Raw genomic sequence first — 22,206 nt, 5'->3', positions numbered from 1 at the left:
TCATAATCGGATCACGTTGTGTCCCCTGATCACCCCATTTCTAACCACTCTCACTGGAATATTACAGGGATTTATTATTTTTCACGTGTTGAGGGGAGGTGGAGAGAGAGGGTCTGTATGGCAAAGATAGCAAAACATGCTTTGGACAACATGCTTGGTTGAAATACCATTAAAATGCCTTTGAAACAAGACAGCCAATAAACTAGCAATACGCACACGTACACAAAACTGCACTGATCAAGGGAAGAGTTTGCAAGCAGCACAGCTGATCTTACCTGGGTCTTTGCGGGGTCCTCCCTCAACACGCTCTCTCCCAGTAGGAAGTAAGGTTGTGGTTACTGCTGCTGGTGTCGATGGAGCAGGTACAGAAAGGCAGTTGGCGGATTGCAGTCCTTGCTGCTGGGCTCTGGCTCCTGTCAGGGCTGCTGCTGCTGCTCCTGGTACTGATGATGCTGAGGAGGAGGAGAATGAGTGAGGAGGAGGAGGATGGTGATGGTGCTGATGCTGTTGCTATGGTTACTGAACTCAGCGGCAGCACCACTCAGTGCAACAGCTGCTCCAGCTCCTGGTTCTTTCAGACACAGGCTGTGGCGGAGCTAGAAACAACAACAATAATAAATGCCCACTCTTCTCCAGCACTCACTTTCTCCTGCTCTTTTGAATATTATGCTGCCGCTGTTACTAGTGTGGAGCTGAGTCTAGCGCTCTGGCTCTGCGATCAGGTTAATGATTGCAATGCCTGGGCGATCCCGTCTCTCAGAAGCCTCCTGGAAGCAGGTTAAAGGGATAATCGTAGCAGCAGCAGGAAAAGGGGATGGAAGAGAAGGGGATTTAGAAGAAGGGCCCAGGACATACCCCCAACCCTTTTCTAGTGGGGCAGTGAGGAAGGAGAGCATCAGAGACAATTCCATACAGCCTGGCTAATGGGCTGCAGAGTGATGGCACAGCTGAGAAGAAACAGGTGGTCCACAGAAGTGCCTGAAATACTCTAACAGAATGCTAAGCCTCTCAGAATTGGTGGGGTGAAACCTTGACTCCACTGAAGTCAATGATAATTTTGCCATTACTTAAATGATAGAAGGGTTTTGCTCATGGGGTTTCTGCATTTTTGTAACAAACTCACAAAAGGGACAATTTTCCAATTTTTGTTTTCGTGCAAAGACAGAACAATTTTCCAGGTAAACACAGGCCGATTTTCAAGCAAAACACAGTTGGAAGTTGGACCTTTTCTTTTCCCTTTGAATGAAAATGGATTTTATACAGAAAATTCACATTAGTCAGAAGTTCCTAATGAAGAAGGATAGCCACTTCCTTTCGCAGAGCAGAGAGTAGAATGACATTTGGGGAAAACATTCATGCAGAATCCCCTTACAGAGAATGGAGTTTGCCGAGCTCTGAGAATCTGCAGGACAAGGAGGGAGAGAACTAAGCTGAATGGGCTCCTACTAGAGACCTTATTAGCAAGAACTAGGACCCAAACGACAAGACAGGTGGGACTGCTGCACATCAGGCGTTAGGGAGTGTTTGTCTTCAAATACAGTACAATACCATACAGATGTAATCCTCTGGAGTTCTCCTCCAGCCCAGTTTTACACAGTGTTCCACTTTCTAAGAAATACACACTTTAGGCTCAAGTTTTCTAAGCTCCATCTTTGTCCAACGTGCAATTTTTGGAAAGTTTGAGCAAAAAGTCCTTCTCTGAGCTATGGGAGAAGGAAGGGGGAAAGTTATATAGTTTATGCTTTTTAAAAAATGGTATGCACACATTTGAACAGGGCCAGGTTAACAACTGCTGATGGTTGGAAGCTGAAATTCATTGTGAATGGGATCAATCAGTACCTTCCCCTGGTTTTGAAAAATAGATCGAATTAAGATTTTCTGTAGTTTGCTAACCTTGTAGCTAAGCACCAACAAAGCAAAGGGTAGTTTTCAAAAGTTCACTCACCATAGCAGTAGATTTTTTTTTATTAAGTCAGGAGGCATCCTGAAAAAGAGAGATTAACTGACAACTAGTTAAGCACACAGGATGAATACAAGGAATTAGCTCTAAACTCCTATTTAGGTTCCTAACTTTCCACGTTCTGTGAATACTTCCTTTCAAGCATTCAGTCACAATGTTCAAAACTGCTTAGAACCTGACTCCTGTCTCTTAAACTGCACCTGTGAGGCTAATGAACTGCTCATGTGAGTGATAACACTGAGGTTTGCTCCTGCTGAATATATTGCTCAGGGGCAGATCCTCAGCTGGTTTAAATCAGGGTAGCTTCACTGGTTTCAATGGCACTATGCTCACTCAAACCAGCTGAGGATCTAGCCACTTTAATTCTCAACCCTGCTTGTAATACTGAGCCAAATTCTACTTCTTTTAACTACATGAATAGTTCTGCTGAAGTCCATGAGGCTGATTCTCCACCACCCTGCATCTCCTGCAGTCATTTATCCCTGTGTAATTGGGTGTACATTGTAGCCACATCAGAATGGCCCAATCACCTTGGTGGTGGTGTTGTCACTGCTCAGGTATAAACGTGCAAAGGTGAAGAATCAGGCACAAGTGTCTTTATGTTTGTGCACAAAAACCCTGTGTAATAATAGACCATTATTAGAGAAATACTGTTTGATCCCATAGTTAAAGGTTGTCTCACAGCAGTACATGCTTGCACAACACCAGAATTAAGGCTGCACGTTCAACCTTGACTGACTTTGGCATGCTTAACTGTGCACCCTTAACACTGCATTTTTCTTTGGCATTAAATATATGCAAAGGTAGAACAGTTGCCATTCAGTGATGGAATTAATATTGTTGTTGCAAGTCATTGCCTTTCCAAGAGGAAGACTACTCTTTGAAAGGGATTGCATCCATAATCAAAGAAATAGAATATTGCAGAGGGTTGGGAAATTACTTTAAGAGCAGGATAAAATGTAAACATGGAAGATCAAATCAGCTGGTCTCAGGATAGTTAACAAGCACAGAAACACATGCCTCCCTCTTGGAAGAGTGGGAATCTGAGTTTAGTTCCTGGTTCTGCCATGGAGCATCCGCATGACTTGGCACAAGTTGGCCCAGATCCTCACAGGCATTTAGGCACCTAACTGCCATTGATTTCAATGGAAGTTAGCAGCTCATATATCTTTGAGGATCTGGGCCTCTCCCCCTATGCCTCCGTTCCCTGTCTGTAAACTGAGGATAATCCTTTCACCCACCCTTTGTCCAGGTAAATTATAAGCTCCAAAGAGAAGGGACTGGCTCTCGCTATGGCCCAGATCCCCAAAGGTATTTAGGTGCCTAACTCCCATTGATTTCAATGAAGTTAGTGGCTCATACATCTTTGAGGATCTGGGCTTATCTGCCTGTACAACCCCTTGTACCATGGGGCCTCAATCCCAGTCAGGGCCTCTAGTTGCTATGCAATACAAAGAATAAAATATAATAATAATAATAATAATTAATAATAAATTAATAATACTATGCTGTGTCCACAGATAAGTTAAAGTGGCAGAAGCATGCATGATTATTAATTGCTATGGCAGTATATTACAGCACCCTATAGAGTGCAAGTAGGCAACTTTTATTTAGAGAAACAACGCAGTCTCTGCCCCCAATTGAATTTCATACACGATGCAACCAAGGAGCAATTAAACAGTGGGTAGGGGAGGACAGGCAGGGGTCACAGCAATGAGATTACATGGTTTCTCAGCAAAGGTGAATGTGTGTTCAGCATGACTGAAGAAAATATAGCTGATTCACTTCTTTTAGGCCACTGTGGTAAAAGTGGCTGTTTAAAAGCATTTGACAGCCTGGCCAATTGGAGGGTAAAGACAAAAATTAAGAGTGCCAGAAAAAACAATAATTCATTGTTTTATATATTATTATTATTATTAATTTGTCAAAGTACATATAATATTACCCACAAAAAATAAGCTAAACGAACATTATTAGGCACTTGATAGCAAAATCAAGCCCTTAAAAGTTAGGAGCCTTAATTTGGCTCCCCTGTGTATGTGTATTATGATAGTCTTTAATTACATGATTGCATCCTTTTTGCCCCACGAGACCCCTGCCTCATTCAGTGTACAGGGTGGATGATGCTCACTTAACGAGCAGCTAATTTCAGATTTTGCTTTCTCCTCATTGTTCAGCGTGAGGCCCAATGGCAATGCACGCTACTCAAACCCTGCTCTGGAGAGCAGGGCAGCTCCAGCTTTTTTGCCACCCCAAGCAGCCAAAAAAAAAGAAAAAGAAAAATGTGATTGCACTGCCCCCGACAGTGCCGCCGAAGACTGAAGCGGAGCAATTGAGCTGCCGCTGAAGTGCCGCCGAAGAGGAAGAGAGGGACTGGAGGATCTGCCGCTGAATTACCGCCGCAGACCCAGGAGCGCCGCCCCAATAACGGACAGAGTGCCACCCCTTTCTATGGGCCACCGCAGGCACCTGCTTCCTTCACTGGTGCCTGGAGCCAGCCCTGATGGAGAGAGAATTCACAATTTCCTCCTGGCTTTTCTACATCACTTTTCACTACAGTAGCTGAGTGCATCACACATTTATTTTCACAACACGTCATGAGATGAAGAGGTTTCATCCCCATTTTGCAGATGGGAAACTGAGGCACAGATTTGTAAAAATGGCCTGGCATTGCTCTGCTCAGCATTGACAGCTAGGCACCTAAATACCTTTGCGAATCTGGGTCTAAGTGACTAGCACAGCTAAAATGCATTTCCGGAAGTGATACAGCCATTTAGCCAGATCTTTAAAGATACTTAGGTATGTAATGGTGCAGTTTAGTAAGATTCTGAAGACGGCCTAGGCAGCTAACTTCCAATGAAATCAGATCTGTCTCCCCTTTCCACCTCCCTCCTACCCTGCATCCCAATGGTTCTCAGTCCCAGTCTCCTTGCCCAGCCATTTCCAGACTCCCTCCAGCTCCCACTCCTACTTTCCCTCTCCCCACCCCTCCAGCCTCCAATCCCAGTCTCCCCACCTTCTGTGGCTCTTTGTCACAATCTACTCCCCTTGCCCGACCCCTCTGGTCCCAGCAGGTCCAGCTCTGGTGCCCCCTGCATTTGGATCAGACAACCTTCCTCCTCCACACTGCCTGGGCATCGCATAGGGTCACTGAGAATACAGGAGATACAGGCTCCCTGCTCTCATTTCAGGTTCTCAGACTGGGACATCAACAGCTCAGAACTGCAACTGCAGGGAAAGCTCTTCTCAATCCCAGTTTGGAGCATGCCAGTGTGGATGAAATCTTTGGGGAATTTAGCAACTGAAATCTAAAAAGTCCCCACAGAGTATGTGAAAGTTCATTTTACAGTGGCTTATAACTCGGCCCAATTTGGACAGATTTTCATGGAGAATAGCAGAAGGCACATCCCTGAAACAAAGGCAACTTCCCCTGCCAAATTTCAAGTCGCTACTCCAAAGCACGAAGGGTCTAGGGCTTTCAAAGAAAAGGTTAGCAGTCATTTTTAAGATGCACAAACTTATTTTTCCCTATTTGCATTCTTGGAAACAGATGAATCATTTTGGCTGAAATTTCCCCTCCCCCAAATCAGCCCAAGGCAGGCACCTGGCACACAACACTTTACCCTAAATGATTACAGTTTGGCGGAGTTGTAAGCAACTGAAAACAGAGTCTTATAATGGTAAGTGTTGGGCAACCTTAATAGGTGGCACTACCAGCTCCACCTATAATACAGATGAATTCACTAAACAGCCAGGTGGGCTTGTTTCTTTAATCTTTTCTCCCAGTGGTTCTTAACTGCCTTTTGTTTGTTTGTTTGACAATGCAAAATACCAGTTGGGATGTTATAAATTATATTACTTTGCTCTCAAGTCGAGGTTTGTATATAAAGATTTCAAACATATATTGGAAACAATACTGCATTAAACCTCATAACACACCCTTACAGAGCAGGCAACTTGGATTATATTAATTTACAGATGAGTAAATTGAGCCACAGTGAGATTAACAGATTTGTCTGTGTCACCAGAGTAGATTACGTTACAGAAAAAAAAAACATGACAGCAAATCACCAGTAAAAGGAATGTAATTTTATATCTGCTTGAAATATATTATTCAGCCACTGGTTGCATTAACCATAGGATGGTAAATAACCAACACAAAGCTGGAATTCAAGGTGTGTGGAAGTTTCTTTACATGTAGATGTAACTTTAAAAAAATACACATACCTCATATTTGAGGCCTGGTATTGTGACATTTAGGAATCCTGATGTTCACTCCTCTGCTTTAATACTAGAGCATACCTATCTTATATTATTATAAATTACCTACAAATCAATATAGAGAGTTTCTCCAGTAAAACAAAATACACATGCCAAAAGCCATATCAAACATTATATGCCCAGAAATCATTCAAGCAGGGGACATTAATAAGTTAATATAGCTGGTTATTCTAATTGGAGGACTTCAGGTACACAGATACCACAGAACATGCTCCAAGGAGAAAGTCCAGGGATACACACCTTAACACACTCAAAACCTCCTTCACCACACAAGGACACTCCACCAGAAATGTAGATGGCATCATGGAATGGGCCACCAAAATGCCCTGTGAGAACCTGCTTCAATACAGAAATAAAATCCCTTCCAACTGCACACCCGTAGTTGTCACCTACCACCCCACATTAGAACCCATATCACCAAACAACTACAACTCATACTCAATGGGGACCCAATCCTGAAATAAATCTTTCCTGAACCCCCTCTTCTGGCCTTCAAATAACCTCTCCAAGCTCATCATCAGAAGCAAGCGCCCCACAGACCAGGACACACCAAATCACGGTGGCACCAGACCACACTAGACTAAGGGGAAGGGATAGCTCAGTGGTTTGAGCATTGGCCTGCTAAACCCAGGGTTGTAGGTTCAATGCTTGAGGGGGCCATTTAGGAATCTGGGGGTTGGTCTCCCTTTGAGCAGGGATTTGGACTAGATGACCTCATAAGGTCCCTTCTGTCATAAATATACAGGTAGCATAAAATCCCTCTTTATCATGTAAGGGGTTAATAAGCTCAGATAACCTGAGGGGCACCAGCCCAATAAGGGGAGAAGATACTTTCAAATCTGTAGGGAAAGGTTTTTTGTCTGTCTCTCTCAGAGCCAGCCAGGAAACAGAGCAAGGGAAAATACATCTCCCTAAGCTATATCTGAACTAAGCATCTAGTCTTGCAGAAATAGTAAATAATAGCAGAAAAGAAATGCATTAGATTACCTTTTGTTTTAGCTTGTGAATTTTCCCTGTGCTAAGAGGGAGGTTTATCCCCGTTTTTGTAACTTTAAAGTTTTGCCTAAAGAGGAAATCCTCTTTGTTTTTGAGTCTTTTGTTATTCTGTAAAGTACTTACCATCCTGATTTTACAGAGGTAATTCTTTTACCTTTTCTTTAATTAAAATTCCCTTTTTAAGAACCCAATTGATTTTTCATTGTACTTAAGATCCAAGGGTTTGGGTCTGTGTTCACCTGTACCAACTGGTGAGGATATTATTCTCACGCCTCCCCAGGAAAGGGGGTGTAGGGATTTGGGGGGATATTTTGGGAAGGTAGGGTTCCAAGTGGCCCTCCCTGAATGTTTGTTTAAATCACTTGGTAGTGGCAGCGATACTAAAACAAGGAAGGAATTTGTGCCTTGGGGTATTTTTTAACTCAAGCTGGTAAAAATAAGCATAGGGGGTCTTTCATACAGGTCCCCACATCTGTACCCCAGCGTTCAGAGTGGGGAAGGAACCCTGACACCTTCCAACCCGGATATTCTATGATTCTATGAACAATAGAGGCAAAACCTGATGACATATCCCCCACAACACACCTTTCAAGATCCATGGATCCTCCACATGCCTATCACATGTTGTGCACCTCATCCAGTGCATTAAATACTCCAACGACAACTTTGTGGGTGAAACCAGACAATCACTACGTTCTCGAATGAACTTGCACAGAAAAATGATTAAAGACAAAAACACCCCATCGCCTGTGAGTGAACACTTTTCACAAAATGATCACTCCACATCCGACCTCTCAGTCCTCACCCTCAAAGGAAGCCTGCATAATACTTTCAAAAGACATGCCTGGAAGCTTACATTTGTAACCCGGCTAGAAACAAAAAATCATGAACTGACTAGAGGCACTGGACTTATGGTTTATCACAACAATCTGTAACCCACTAACAACTCCTCCCAGCAGCTTACTCCCTCTCCTTCCTTTTCTCCCTATGACTGGAGCAGTGTTAACGAGCCACTTCACCTTGCATGGTCCCTTGAAATGTGTTAACTGCTTATGCTAAACAATCTGTTCCACCTTTCCAGCTTCTATGTAAGCTGGAAAGCTTGTCTCTCTCCCCAACAGAAGTTGGTTCAATAAAAGATATTACCTCACCCACCTTGTCTCTCTAATATCCTGGGACCAACACGGCTACAGCAACACTGCATATTTTATCTCCTGTTTAAGTGGGCTTCGGGGAGCTGCTGATGTATAGACCTGCATAGCACCATATGGTGAGAGGAATGCGGCATGGCAGCTTCTCAAGGATGCAAATGGGGACACTGTAAGATGAGTCTGTTTTGTTTCTTTCCTCTTTTGTAGTCTCTTCTCTTTTTCTTGAGTGACTGGTGCTGGTTGCCCCTCACTTCCTTCTGGTCAGGCAAGGCCAAGTGGACAAGTTTATCAATGGGTAAAAAGTTAAAAAAAAAAACTTAGGAAAAGACAGCCTGGAAAGTTAGAGGGAACTGATTGGCTGAAACCAAAAGAGGGTGGAGCTAAGAGACAATAAAGCAGGACTCCAGTTTCCAGGCAAGTCAGTTCAAGTTAGACCACAACCAAAGGTGGGCAGGAACTGAAGACAAGTTGGAGCTTTCTAATCAAACTAGGTCTTCAGAAGAGAGAATCTAACTGGATATTACTGGAACTGCAGCAAACTAAATTAATCCACTTTTACGGGGTTTCAGAGATAAGTATCCCCAATTCTTAACATTTCCTGACATTGTTTCCGCCCTTCCTCCCTCTCAATGAATGAAACAAGTGCCAGCCCCACAATTCCCTTGCCACAGCTGTCGTGCAGCAATTATGACATAATTACTATGTGTTTTAGTAAGTGCACATTGTGCAGCTCGGGGGAGAATTGGCCCCTGGGGATGAGATTCTAACAGCCTTGCATGATGGCAGTACACAACGGATGCTTGTTCACTTCAGGGGAGCCTTTTGTTTGATGACTTCTTTAACTTGGTTTGTGATTTGCAGAGTAGAAACTAGCATTTATAAAATCCCCTGGGATGGAGAGGTAGAGAAAATTCACTATTCGGCGGGAGAGGTGGGGTTTGGTATTATACCGCAATACAAAGCAACCAATGAAGCCAAAACCACTTGAAATGTAACAAAGTTTTTTAACTTGACTGTGTACATCCGTGAGCAAGAGGCAGAGGCCACATGTGATTCCAGGTTTTAGTGACTAACCTCTAACTCTCTGGAGACTGGCTGAGTCAAAGAATGTTTCTGCACAATGCTAAAGCCACTATTGTTGGCGTCTTCTCAGTGAGTGGAAAAATCCATCAGAAAAATGTGAAGTGATCCACCAGCAAAACATTGCAAAGCTGATGCAAGGAGGAGTCAAGTCCTTACTTCATGTGCAAGACCTATTAACAGTTATGGAACATGCATGGATTGCACCTATAGCGGTGCGACTGTACCCTAAGGAACTAGGCAACGGTGGGTCAGGCAAGCTACTACGTTGTCTTTGGTCTCTGACAGTTCAAAGAAAGATACACCCTCAATATAGCATCACAACACAGTGACTGTATATGCAGGCAGGTATCTGCTGCTCCTTTTATAGCTTATTTACTGACCAGAATATGAGAACAAAGAAATTACTACACATGTAAAGCAAGTGATGGTGCACAAGGGAACTGGATGGCTTAGGGGACTCATAATGGGATACGGGGCTTTGAATGTATAGGTCATTGCTCCAAAGGTTGGCTGTGACCCAGTCATTTTCATCTCCTTGGTAGCCTATGTGAACGGAGTTGCTTGCCCCAGCACACTTGCTATTGGATGTGCAGTAGCATCAGGCAGTAACAATAACTAATATTTTTATTGAGTCTCTCAACAGAAAGGCCAAAGGCTGAAGGGGCAGGGAGGACTATAGGGGACTACAATGGCTGTGGGCAAAGTGTGACAAAGCCAACACGATCACCACCAGCATGTGTTTCTTCCAAGAAGAGACGCCTTAAATATCCAGTGCTGTTGAGCTTGCACCTGTTGAGCCTGGGATTCTGGCTAAATCAGGACTGCAGGAGCTGGCCCTTTGTAGGAACTAAAATCCAACTTGAGAAGCTGATGCATAAATATAGAAAGCTAGGATTTCAGCAGCACCCTGCATTGTAAACTCCTGAGCTCCCTGACTGGCTCCAGCTCTTAAAGCTTCATTCAGGGCACAATATCCTTTTAACCGTAGGCTGCAGGTATAATAGGCCAGGGGAGACTAAGCCTCTCCTGGTGCAGCTGGTGCTGCCAGATGCCTGGACCCTGGTGGCCCCGCCTGTGCTCCGTATCTTCCCGTCCCTGATTCACCCCTTCCCGAGGCCCCCACTGCCCACCAGTGCCTGGCTGAGTTCTTCTCCTCCACTCCAACCCCTCTCTCCAGAGGTCCCTGCCGCTCGCCGTGTCCCTCCTTCACCCCCTCCAAGAGACCCCTGCCACCTGCCGCTTGCTGTGTCCCTGTAGGTGATGGGGGCCTCGCGGGGGGGAGGTGGAGGAGGGGAGGGACATGGCAGGCAGTGGGAGCCTCACGGGGGAGGGGGAAAGGGAGGAGAGGAGGGACGTGGTGAGCAGTGGGGTTCTCACAGGAGAGGGAAGAGGAGAAGAGAGATGTGGCGAGTGGTGGGGGCCTCGCGAGGGAGGAGGGAGAAGAGGGTCGTGGTGAGCAGTGGGGGCCTCGCGGGGAAGGGAGGAGGAGAGGAGGAACGCGACGAGTGGGCCAAGTGGGGGAGGGGGCACAGCCTGGGGTGGAGCAGGGATGGAGTGTGAGTAGGGCCGCGAGCGGAAGCAGCACGGGCCAAGGGATGTGCTGGCCGCCCTTCCCGCGGTCCCCTTTGGCCTGGAACGGCGAACTGCAGCCAGTGGGGGCTGCGATCAGTCGAACCTGCGGACGCTGCAGGTAAACAAACCATCCCGGCCCGCCAGGGGATTTCCCTGATGGGCCGTGTGCCAAAGGTTGCTGATCCCTGCTCTACCGCATGAGCTAAAAGACGTATGTCTCTTAGCCAAGGCTGTAGCCCATGTATCAATCTCTAGGTCACCCAGGGAGTCAGGAATTAAAACTTGAGTCCCCATGTAATGCCCTAAACCCAAGACAATCCTTCCTCTCATACTACTCAGCGTGAGCAAGGGGGAGAGAATCAGCCCTTAAGTGTACGGATAAAAACATGCCACTAATAAAAAACAACCCATGATATTCCCCTTGAAACAATTCAATAACAGACGCTCAACTCCACCATGCAGTCACCTGGCTTCCCACACTCTTGCAATCTCCTATCATCATAGATCAGCCTAACCCTAGCCCCCCCTTGTTGTTTTTTTAAATATATATCTTCAAGCCTGGAACTTTGGGCCCAAATCTTCCCTCATTTACATCTGTGTACACTCACTACTTTCATTGCAGTCACTTCCCAACAACGGCAATTACCTTCACTACCAAAGCAGCACGGTGTGTATAAGTCAAACTGATAAAAAGGATAGCGGAACTTGATAAACAAATTTTTTTTATAGCCACAAGGACAGCAATAGTTCTAGTTTGATTACACAGCTCTGAAATTTAATAGGGGCTGAGAGAGACCTATTCATCTCTGTAGCTGAAAGGAAAAGCATATAGTCACTCTTTCCCTCTTGAGCATGGAGGCTGCCTGCCTGTCCCCAACCCTCTACTGAATTCACAGATTTGTGCTGGGGATAGCAGGGGAATGAAGAATAAATGGTCAGGAGTGGAGAGGCTGCATATTGCCACAGCCTGGTAGCTGGGCATCAAGCTAACGGAGCAGTGGCAGATCCTCTAGCCAATTCCCACCATTGAACCTGCTGGGAGTCGTCCTCCAGAGCCTGCCCCTCTGAGCAAAGGAATAGCAGCAGTTCCACTGCCCTTAGGGCAGGTCTGCACTTCAAACGCTGCACTGATGCTGCTGTAGCACGTGAATGAAGACACTCAATGCTGATGGGAGAGAGCTCTCCCGTCAGCATAGTTAATCCACCTCCCCAAGAGGCGGTAGCTATGTCAGTGGGAGAAGCTCTTCCGCCAACATAGTGCTGTCTACACCAGTGTTTCGGTCGGTATAACTATATCACACAGGGGTGGGGATTTTTCACACCCTGAGCGATGTAGTTATATGGAAGTAATTCTGTAGTGTAGACGTGCCCTTAGGATCTGCTGTGCTTTAACAGGGTAGCAAAGTTTACACCCTGAAAGTAATCCTGACTGCCTTAAACAGCCTGTCTTTTTTGTTCCACACTTGTACAGCACCTAGCACAATGGGTCACACTTCCTGACTGGGGCTCCTAGGGTGCTACCACAATAACAATTAATATAGAAGCAGCAAAGAGTCCTGTGGCACCTTATAGACTAACAGACGTATTGGAGCATGAGCTTTCGTGGGTGAATACCCACTTCGTCGGACAGCTCCTTCTCAATGCATTTAATAAGTCATGACACATGCACTACAAAATGACACACAGTAGCGTTACACTCACGGTTTCACTGACATCTTGTTCCGCGAAAGAAATAAAACTGTGGTTAAGTAGCAATTACACCACAGTTCCCCTGCTTCACTGGCATGGGAACTGTCCCCTGGTGCCCCACTCAAATGAGAGTGTAATAGCCCTTAGAGATCTTGATGCCTGGTCATGACCTCCTAACGCTCCTCCATTTTGCTTCTTATGAGGAATGGAATGGGTCATCTCCCCACACGTGCAGAAGAAGCCGTTGATTCATGTAAGCACAGTGATAACACTGACATATATTTGCCGGAGCCAAAGAGAACAAGTGGAATATCCATTTGTCTGTGGTTTTGTTGGTGCTTTCAGTGCTATTGAAAGATGCTATTACTCACTTCAGTGTGAACAGTGTCATAAGCCATGTTAATAAATCCCTCGTTGAAATGCAGCCCATTACATAGAGAATGATCAGTGCCAAGGATGAGTGCAGAACAATAAAACAGTATATAGAGAATGAGAGTGAGTCTGTTGGGGGGACGGAGGGACCTGGATGGCTCAGGGGACTGGATACGAGGCACAGAGTTTGTTGCCAGCTCAAACCTAGCCCAAGTTGATAGTGGCCAAAAGACATTCCCATTGAATGGCTCTTTGAAAGGAGTTGATGGATTTAGCCCAGTTCCTAGCTGCCAGATCACACACAAAAGCCACTCTGGTGAATGGCACTAATTGGCATCAACAGTGGGATAAATATGGAGATTTCTGTGACAGCCAGTCTACTAACCTCTCTGCTGCTCTTAGCTTCCGGGTCCCCAACCTCCCCTCCTTCCTGCACTTTGTCAGTTCTGTTGTCAGACCAATTTTTCAACTCTGTCTTCTCTTCTGCTCCTGACGCCCCTCCTCTTCCTCACAACACCCTCCACCCCTCTGTTCTGGCTGGCTCTTCCTTTGCCTACACTTCCTCTGTTCCTGCTCTTGCTCCACTAGGCGTGGCAGGAAATCCTGCCATTACATGAACTTCTTCCAGTATGAACTGTCCCCATCTTTCAGTTTTATTCCTCCTTGAGAAACATTATGTATATTATGGAAGTGCCTAGATACCCCCACCAAGATCAGACACAAGTGTGCTAGGCACACAGGAAGAGACTGGCCCTGCCTCAAGGAGCTTACAATCTAAACAGTCAAGGCAAGTCAGTGGGTGGGAGAAAGAAGAATTATCCCCTCATTACCAACAATGGCAAACTGAGACAGAGAGTGATTAAGTGATTTGTCCATGGTCACACAGGGAGTCTGTGTCAGAAATGGGAACTGAACCCAGACCTGTGTTCCAGGCCCAGTGCCTTTACCACAAAATAATCCTTCCTTTCACTATTACAAATGAACTTCTCCTTCCCAATTAAAACTCAAGTCATGAAAGACAGGACTGATCCTATCCACCTCCCGCTATCCCATCCTTCAGCATTGGTGGTCTCTTTCCATAAGTCTCCAGCTGACTGCTTATAGCCCTTCCCACCTCTTTGTGTGCCCTATACTCTCCCCATTCCTCCCTCCGTAGGGTGTGGTTCAGTTCTGAAGGATAACTCTGTACAAATGGCATCACAAAGTCTGCCATGAACTGGCCTCTGATTCTGTATCGAATATGTTGGGTTTACAAGTAAAAGAATGTCTGGGTTTTTTCCTAGCAGCGCAAAGCAATTTTATCCAAGGGATCTAAACACACAGAATAACATTATGAAGAAGCATGAAGTGTCCAAGCAGTGATTTCTCCTCTCTGTACACCCAGGACTCATGCTATGCCTGCTAATACGGTCAGAAGGAAGCCTGGGTGATAGAAGGGGAGGGCTGACTGTAGACTTTCACCACAGTCATTCTGGAGCAAAGCATAGGAGCCAGCCAAGGCCTGCACCATTGGCAAAGGGCGAAGCAAGTGCCTTTATGAAGGGTTGTGTGGAGAAAAAAGTTGGAGTAACTTTTTTGCCGGTTACTGGGGGCCGAGAGAGGCATCTCATGGTGCTGCGTGAAGTGTCTGTCTCCTTCTCCCCCAACTTTCTGGAGAGAGTTATTCCACTGGTTACACTCCACCCTAGTCAAGGAGAATTTCAAAGGCTTAGGCTGGAAGAATCCAGCATGACTGTGAGGCTTCAGTCTAACTTGATGGGTTGCCAACTTTCTGACCGAACAAAACCGAACATCCTTACCCTGCCCCTTCTCCAAGGTCCTGCCCCACTCACTCTCTCCCTCCGTCGTTTGCTCTCCCCCACCCTTACTCACTCACTCATTTTTACCAGGCTGGGAGGGTCCCTTTTCGACTGGATGTTTGGGTGAAAACCAGACACCTGGCAACCCACTGGTCTGATATCCTCAGTCACTGGTGAGACCAGAGTATTAGCCAGGCCCACAGTGCTTCTATCTGGGTACTTGCTAATGTCACTTGTGTCTAACCTGGTAACTTGTGAGCCACCTGTGCTGTGCTTCATCATTCTGTTGATTTCTTTCTGGCTTTGGGGCATCCTAGTGCTGATGGTGGAGCCTTCAAAAGCACAGAAGACAGTGCTGGGTGCCATCATAAATGGTTGGTCCTGGAGTCCTTGGCATCCTTCTCACTTTGGCAGAGATCTCATATAAAGAAGAGGAGGGGAAAATAGTGTTGACAAACTCTACATCATAGGGATCTAATAATGAGGAGCTTTGCTGGATGGGAAGACATGGATCCAGCAGAGTGCTGCCCCATTCATTCCTACAATAAATCGTTTGTGCATAATATTCTTCAGATGGTCCACAGTCTGGAGGCTACAAAGAAATCTAATGGCAGCCATGTAGGGGGGTTGTTTCCTTCCGAAAGCCAGCAGAAGTTCAGACACCAGCCCAAGAAGGGCAACCTCTGTGTCATGTTATGGCTTGGAATTTGATGCTGGCAGAAGATGGCACCTTCTCAAGGAGCCAATATCAAAGAAAAAGGAGAGAGGTTTATAACTGGATGGTAGGTAGTTCTGGGTAGCAAGATTATTTGTGTTAAGATTAAGCAAATTTCATGGCTAATGTTTATGTCCTTTTCCCCTCCCTCAAGTCAGATAGGATGATGTGGGCTGAAAGGGGACTTTCAGAAGGACTGGACCCTACAAATACAAGTCAAACTTCACTGTATTTTGTTACTGTGAACAGGACTCAGATTCTTGCCTTGCTTCTGGACTGGATTTTCAGAAGTGCTCAGCATGCATTTATAGGGTCAGATTTTCAAGACACTGACTTCTTATTTAGGAACCAAAATAAGTGGCCAGATTTTAAAAACATCTCACCATTTTGGGTGCCAAACTCTTCTGAAATTTTTGCCGTCTCTGCCACAGTAGAACCTGTTGAATACATAACACTTCTGAAAATCTGGCCATCTACCTAAACTTCACAGGGTTCTGGGAGCTGCAGCATCTCTCTGAACGCTGTCATGCTAGAACAGAAAAGAGACACTGCTAGAAGAAGACTGGATGCATCATTTCAACTCCTCAGAGAGACTATAGCTGTGTTGTAAACACTCTTCATATTGCTTACGAGGTTGTTTATTAAAAAAAGTTGCCAACATCTTTAGCTGACAGCTGCATTGTTGTTAACATACAGTATCTAGCCCTGGATTCGTTTTGACATCTTAATGGAATCTTTGGAGGAACACAGACAAAGTGACCTCTTGGATGATGAAACTTTGCAAACAGATAAACTTGGAGTAATTTCATCTTGAGAGAACCTAAGCCCAGAACTTAATACGGTCAAAAGTCTGATCACAGTGTGTGCCATGACGTGGCACATTTTCTACCTTGTTCATAGAAAAATAAAGAAATGAGGAACAGAAGGGAGTAGGAAATAGTCTAGTGTCACCACCATTCCAAGTGTTTAATACAAGAACCATCCGCTGCCTGTCGGGCACCTGTTGTGAGCTCACCGGCCATAAAGCAGAGGGTTGCAACTAGAACTCAAATATTTGCCATCAAAATATCTTTTGATGGAAAAAGTCTTTGATTAAATGGAAATTTTCATGGACAATTTTCCATTTTTGTTGACATTTTTCAGGCTTTTGTTAATCCTCACCCCCCCTCTTTTTTTTCCCAACAGAAAACAGATATTTTTCAAAATAAAACTGATTTGTTCTTTCTTTGACAACCCACCGCCCTCCTCCAAAAACGAAATTCTATTCAAAATTTCATCTGAAAGTTTGGGCAGGAAAAATCCTCTTTTCCCAACCAACTCTAGTCACATTCAATATTATTAACCATGAGTTGGAATCTATTGCACAATTCACGCTTGGAAAAAAAAAGAGAAGAAAAGAAGACGATGGCAGATTTGGGATGCACAGAACGAATACTCTTAGGCTACAGGTTAGAGATGTTCTAGCAATATGTCTCACCCAATGCAATCTGTCATATTACTGCTTTATATAGGACTAATGACTCATTCCTGGATTTTTCTGCTGACTTGGCATGACATTGACTCAGAGAAGAGTGAGAGCATCCTGTATCCAGAAAGGTGAAGTATCTCATCAAACCAGGAACTACAACTGGCAGTATACTGGTATTCAGCAGACCTGGGGTCAAGTCTCAGCTCTGCTATTAGCCTAGTAGGTGACCTTGGACAAATCACATCAGCTTTCTGTGCCGCACTTCGCAATCTGTAAAATGGGGATAATGATTACTGACCTCCTTAGTAAGTCATTTGTAAGGATGCAAGTGCTATGTAACAGCTAGGCATTGAGAGGCAGGGTGGTCCTGTGGTCTGGGTGCTAGGCTGGGACTCAGGACAGCTGCATTCCCTGCTCTGCCAGAGGCTTCCTGTGTGACCATGATTAAATGATCTCTCTCTGTGCCCTTGTTCCTCATTTGTAACAGAAGGATAACAGCACTTCCCTACTTCACAGAGGTGTTGTGAGAATAAATGCACTGAAGACCATGAGATGCTCAGGTACTGGGGGACAGATAAGTGCCACAGATAGACTGATTGATACTAACAGCTGATGGCCTCGCTCTCAGTCTCCCAAAAGCCGTTGGTAACAGTACAGGAGTCCTAATGCCTAGCCCCACCTGGTCTAATTACTAAAGAACCCTCCCTCCCTTGCATGCACATGCAGTTAAAACACAGGCACTAATGCCCAATGTAAACTGACCGTGTCCACCAATGTTTTTTAGGTAGCTGCAAGGGAGATATTAGAGACTATTCCAAAAGTCTAACCAAAGCTACTTTTAGGAGTTGGCCACAGCTGCCACACTTGAGAAGCGACGGCTAGCAAAGTTGAACTCATATCACATAGACAGAAGGCTTCATTAACCCACTCATTCCTTTATGATGAATTCCCTGTGAGTATCTCAAATAAAATCCCAGACTGGATCATCTTGGCACAGGGTCTAAATCAATTCTAGTTACTCTCCTGGATAGTTAAGTCAATAACCATAGTCCCCAGAAGGGATATGCTCTGCAGACATCAATAATGATTTCATGTCTTGGTAGGATCATTTCAAAATCAGCTATATCTGGAAGCATCTAAGATGAAGCATCCTACGCATCTTCTTCATGTAGTAGTGTAAAAATTACTGCAAAGCAAATGGAATTCTTGTTCTCTTAGGGTCAAATCCCGATATCCTTACTTAGTTCTCACAAGACAAACTCCCACTGAAATCAATTAGAGTTCAGATTGAACAAAAACTGAACTAAAACCTCAGAATTTGGCTCATAAAGAATGTAATCTGTAATGATGAGGCAGAAGATAAAAATGAATTTGAAGTCACGTACAAACATGTTGAATTCTTTCATATTGTGTATTATTATTATATATTTCTAGAACCGGTCAACATTTTTAATTCTATATGTTTTTTCCATTAAATGTGGACATTTTTAAACATTGAAATTTATGCCATTCTGATTGGTCTGGGGAGTGTTTTTTTTTTCCTTTTTCATTGCTAGTTTTGATTGGTCAGATAAGCTACATGAAGGGATTTTTCAAAAATCAAAACTTTTCTTTAACCAACATTTTAAAAATTTCAAAATGGAAATTTCATTTTAATAAATTCCATTTTCAGAAATGAAAGCAAGATTACAACAATTTCAGTGAAAAGCAAAGATATCAGCACACTGAACACCTAGTCGAACAAAAGTCTTTGAAAATTTCAAAATGTTCACTATATTTGTGTTTTTATCAGTTCTACTCATTTCGTAGAATCACAGAAGCCTGAGATGGAAAAGATCTGCTGAGTTGTTCAGTGCATGAACTTGCCAACTTGAGATTTTGCCTACCTATTTCTATATATTAGTGACTGGACATGTTAAAGCATCTCAAGAAATGAGTCTTCCATCACTTCCTTTGGGAGACTATCCAACCTCAGACTGCAGAAATCAACTTTAGCAAGTATTAGCAAGTTTCTCCTGCTATTTCAACGTAAATTTCACCCCTTTTCTTTCCTCACCATACACTCAAACTAGTTCTCAGGCATCACAGTGCGCCTGCCTGAGAATCTGCATGCCCTGAACGCTGGAGCAAAGATTTGTTACAAACCATTGACTTTAATGCTCATGATTCAGATTTTTAACTAAAACATTTCCCACTAATTATTTCTCCACGGTTTTGCAGTACCAGAAATCAGTAGTTGTTTTGCCTATGGCAATAACAAAAAAAATAAATATAATCTACATTTCTCTTTATGGTCCCCTGAAAATGAACGCATGAAACTGCATGGAAATGAAACTCACTTTTCAGACTTATAGAGATCTTCACTGATTTACCTTTTCATTGCTATCTCAATTGTTATCCCCCTTCCCCCACCCTGTGTCTGTCTTGTCCGTTTAGATTGTAAGTCCTTCATGGGAGAGACTTTTTGTTCTGTATTTGTACAGCACCTAGCACAACTGGGTCTAGGTTTGTGACTAGGGCCCTCAGTGTATTATCAGTGTAACCTGCTTTCTTCCTCCCCCTTCACTTGATATCACATCTAATATCAATGATATTGCAGCTAACATCAGATTGTGAGCTTGTCAGGGACAGACCTTTGTTTTCCTGAGTGTTTTGTTTGCTTCTTTTTACCAACACACTTCGCTGTAGGCAGGGTCCTGTTATAAGTGTCAGGAATCAGAATCTGCAGCAGAGCCAGTCTGGAAGCAGGGCCTGGAGAACCAGTCTCTGAGCACTCAATGAGCACAGCTGGCCTGTCATAGGCAGCCTAATAGTCCACACCACCTGATTGGCTGGAACAGTAAGCAGCCTGGCTCTGAAACCCCAGTGCAGGAGCAGTTTGGTGACTGCTTAAAGCATTTACCCTTGGCTGCAGTAGTTCCTGCATGTGCTTGGACCCAGCCTGGCCCCTGCCTCAGCTCCTTCCTATTCCTCACCTCTGGCACCTGGCCTCTGAATCTGGCTCTAACCCCTCAGCTCTGATTCCCAGCTTCAGACTCTTGGCATCAATTCCTGACTTAGGCTCCGACCCTTGGCTCTGATTCGTGGCAATCAACTCCTGTGCTAACCATGAGGTCTGAATCCTGCTCTAACCACTTGGCTTGCTTCCTGCTCCACCGACTAGTCATGATCACCCATGTCCCGCTCACTGACAGTAGGACACAAAAGGGCTGTACCTTACCCCACGTTTGGATAGTGGGAATGTCTTCTCTGCTCAGATAGAGCAGAGAGGGATGGGGAGAAAGAACCACCTGGAACAAGTCACTTTAGCACCCACATGAAGTTAATTGTTGCCTCCAAAAGAAAAATAACACAGTATAGCCTTCACTCACCTCTGAAGGGGCTCATATGTAGGCTTGGAAGAATTAGATTTCATTGGCAGATGTCAATATACATCAATTTCACTGTATGCAGACAAACCAATGAAAAAATATTTCCTTTGATAATAATCAAAATTTACAGATAAACAGCATTTTTCTTACTTTTCTGAGAACCCAAGAGTCAAAATCTAGTGATTTAGATGTTTGAATTAGGCTTGTTACGAATTGACTAGCGAATGAATAGTGAAAACAGGTATGATTCATTGATTTAAGGATATTTATTTTGTGTAATCTGACGTGTGATGTTGACAATTTCTGCTCTTATGGTTTTTAAAGTTTCAATTTTTTTTGAATCCCAGTATCTACTGTCATTAAATAATTGTCTCAACTGTCAAAATGCAAAAAAAAAAAAAAAATAAAAATAAAAAAAATGCTTACAATCCACAATTTTGTGCAACTGTGGACACATCAATAAATATGAAAAAAACCTTTAAAATAAACATTGATATTATCTGTCAAAATTATTTTTTAAAAATTCAAATTGTGCCAAGCCTACTCATATGCAAAGCTCTGATTTCGGGCCATCTTTCCTTATGGTTAATACTTTGCATTTCTATAGCACAATGTCTTTGGAGGATATCGAAGTTACTTAACCCCTGTGCAGAAGACAAGTAGTAGTATCCCTGTTTTACCAGGGATAAGGCAAGATGTAGAGTGATTACATCATTTAAATGAGGTCACATGATAAACCAACTGGTAGAGCTGAAATGAAGATGAGTCGTGTGATTAAGGCATTGGACTGGCATCAGGAAACATGGCTTGAGTTCCTGGCTCTGCCATAGACTTTGTAGGTGATTTGAGGCAAATCTTATAATCTCTCCATGACTAAAGCACAGTCTAAAATGGGGATAATAATGCCTGTTTCCCATACCTTTTTTCTGTCTTGTCTACTTAGAGTGTGAGAGTTTTGACCTGAGGACGCAGCGTTGCCTAGTGGACAGAACACTAAACTGGACTGAGGAGACCTGAGTTCTATTCCCAGCTCTGGCCTGCTGGGTGACCTTGCATAAGTCAAGTCACAGCTCTGTGCCTCGGTTTCCCCATCTGGGAAATGATACTGACCTCCTTTTCACAGTGCTATATTCGAACTAGGTGTTATTACTATGCATTTGTTCAGGTCGCTAGGTGCTAATAGAATACAAAGACCAATAACAAGAGATAAGAATATTGTGGAAGTAGAGAAAGAACTGTTAGGGATTTGAAGGGGATTTCAATGCATGGCAGTCTCTGTTAGCAAGATTCAGACTAGCGGTAACCCTAATGACGCGAGATTTGTAGAAGCGAGGATTGGGTGAGGCGAGTGGGAAAGAACTGCGTGAGAAGTTGTTGCGACCTTGTGTAGATAAATATAGAATGTAGACTAGAGTCTAAATAAGTGAGAAAAATAAGATATCAAGATGACCTATGTATAAACAAAATGCAGCTGTTGCTTATTATTGTATGTAACAAAAAGTATAAATGCTTGCTGTAATTGTTTACCTGTCGAGAGACCTGCCAAGGAGGGGGAAACCCTGTGTCCTAGTGCACTCTCTCCCTCTATGCAATTGCTTGAGAATAAAGTATCTGACTTTGCTGCACCCAACCAGAGAGTGAGAACTAAGTTTTTCTCTGACAATACGTAAGTAACAATTAAAGATCTGCAAGACCATACTCTCACCCTTTAATAAAAAGGCTATATGAAAATACATATACTTCTAAAAT

General features: G+C 44.0%; 1 protein-coding gene across 7 annotated transcripts in view; it reads right to left on the bottom strand.

Moving 5' to 3' along the window:
* Positions 1-22,206, bottom strand: part of FAM135B (family with sequence similarity 135 member B) — a 355,587-nt gene that overhangs the window by 313,436 nt on the left and 19,945 nt on the right. For 2 of the 7 annotated variants that reach the window (XM_045008174.1, XM_045008175.1), the window contains exon 2: positions 276-452. The exons of 1 other annotated variant lie outside the window; for it this stretch is intronic. The gene's annotated coding sequence lies outside the window, so the exon portion shown is untranslated. Of the gene's footprint in view, positions 1-275; positions 453-1,945; positions 2,088-8,392; positions 8,678-15,147; positions 15,322-16,001; positions 16,056-22,206 lie in introns of those variants that run through there. 4 more of the 7 variants (XM_045008177.1, XM_045008178.1, XM_045008179.1 and 1 more) reach the window with 4 other exon arrangements.

This window comes from Mauremys mutica, chromosome 2 (genome assembly GCF_020497125.1).
Source record: "Mauremys mutica isolate MM-2020 ecotype Southern chromosome 2, ASM2049712v1, whole genome shotgun sequence".
NCBI lineage: Eukaryota > Metazoa > Chordata > Testudines > Geoemydidae > Mauremys > Mauremys mutica.
This window is presented reverse-complemented; position numbering and strand designations above follow the sequence as displayed.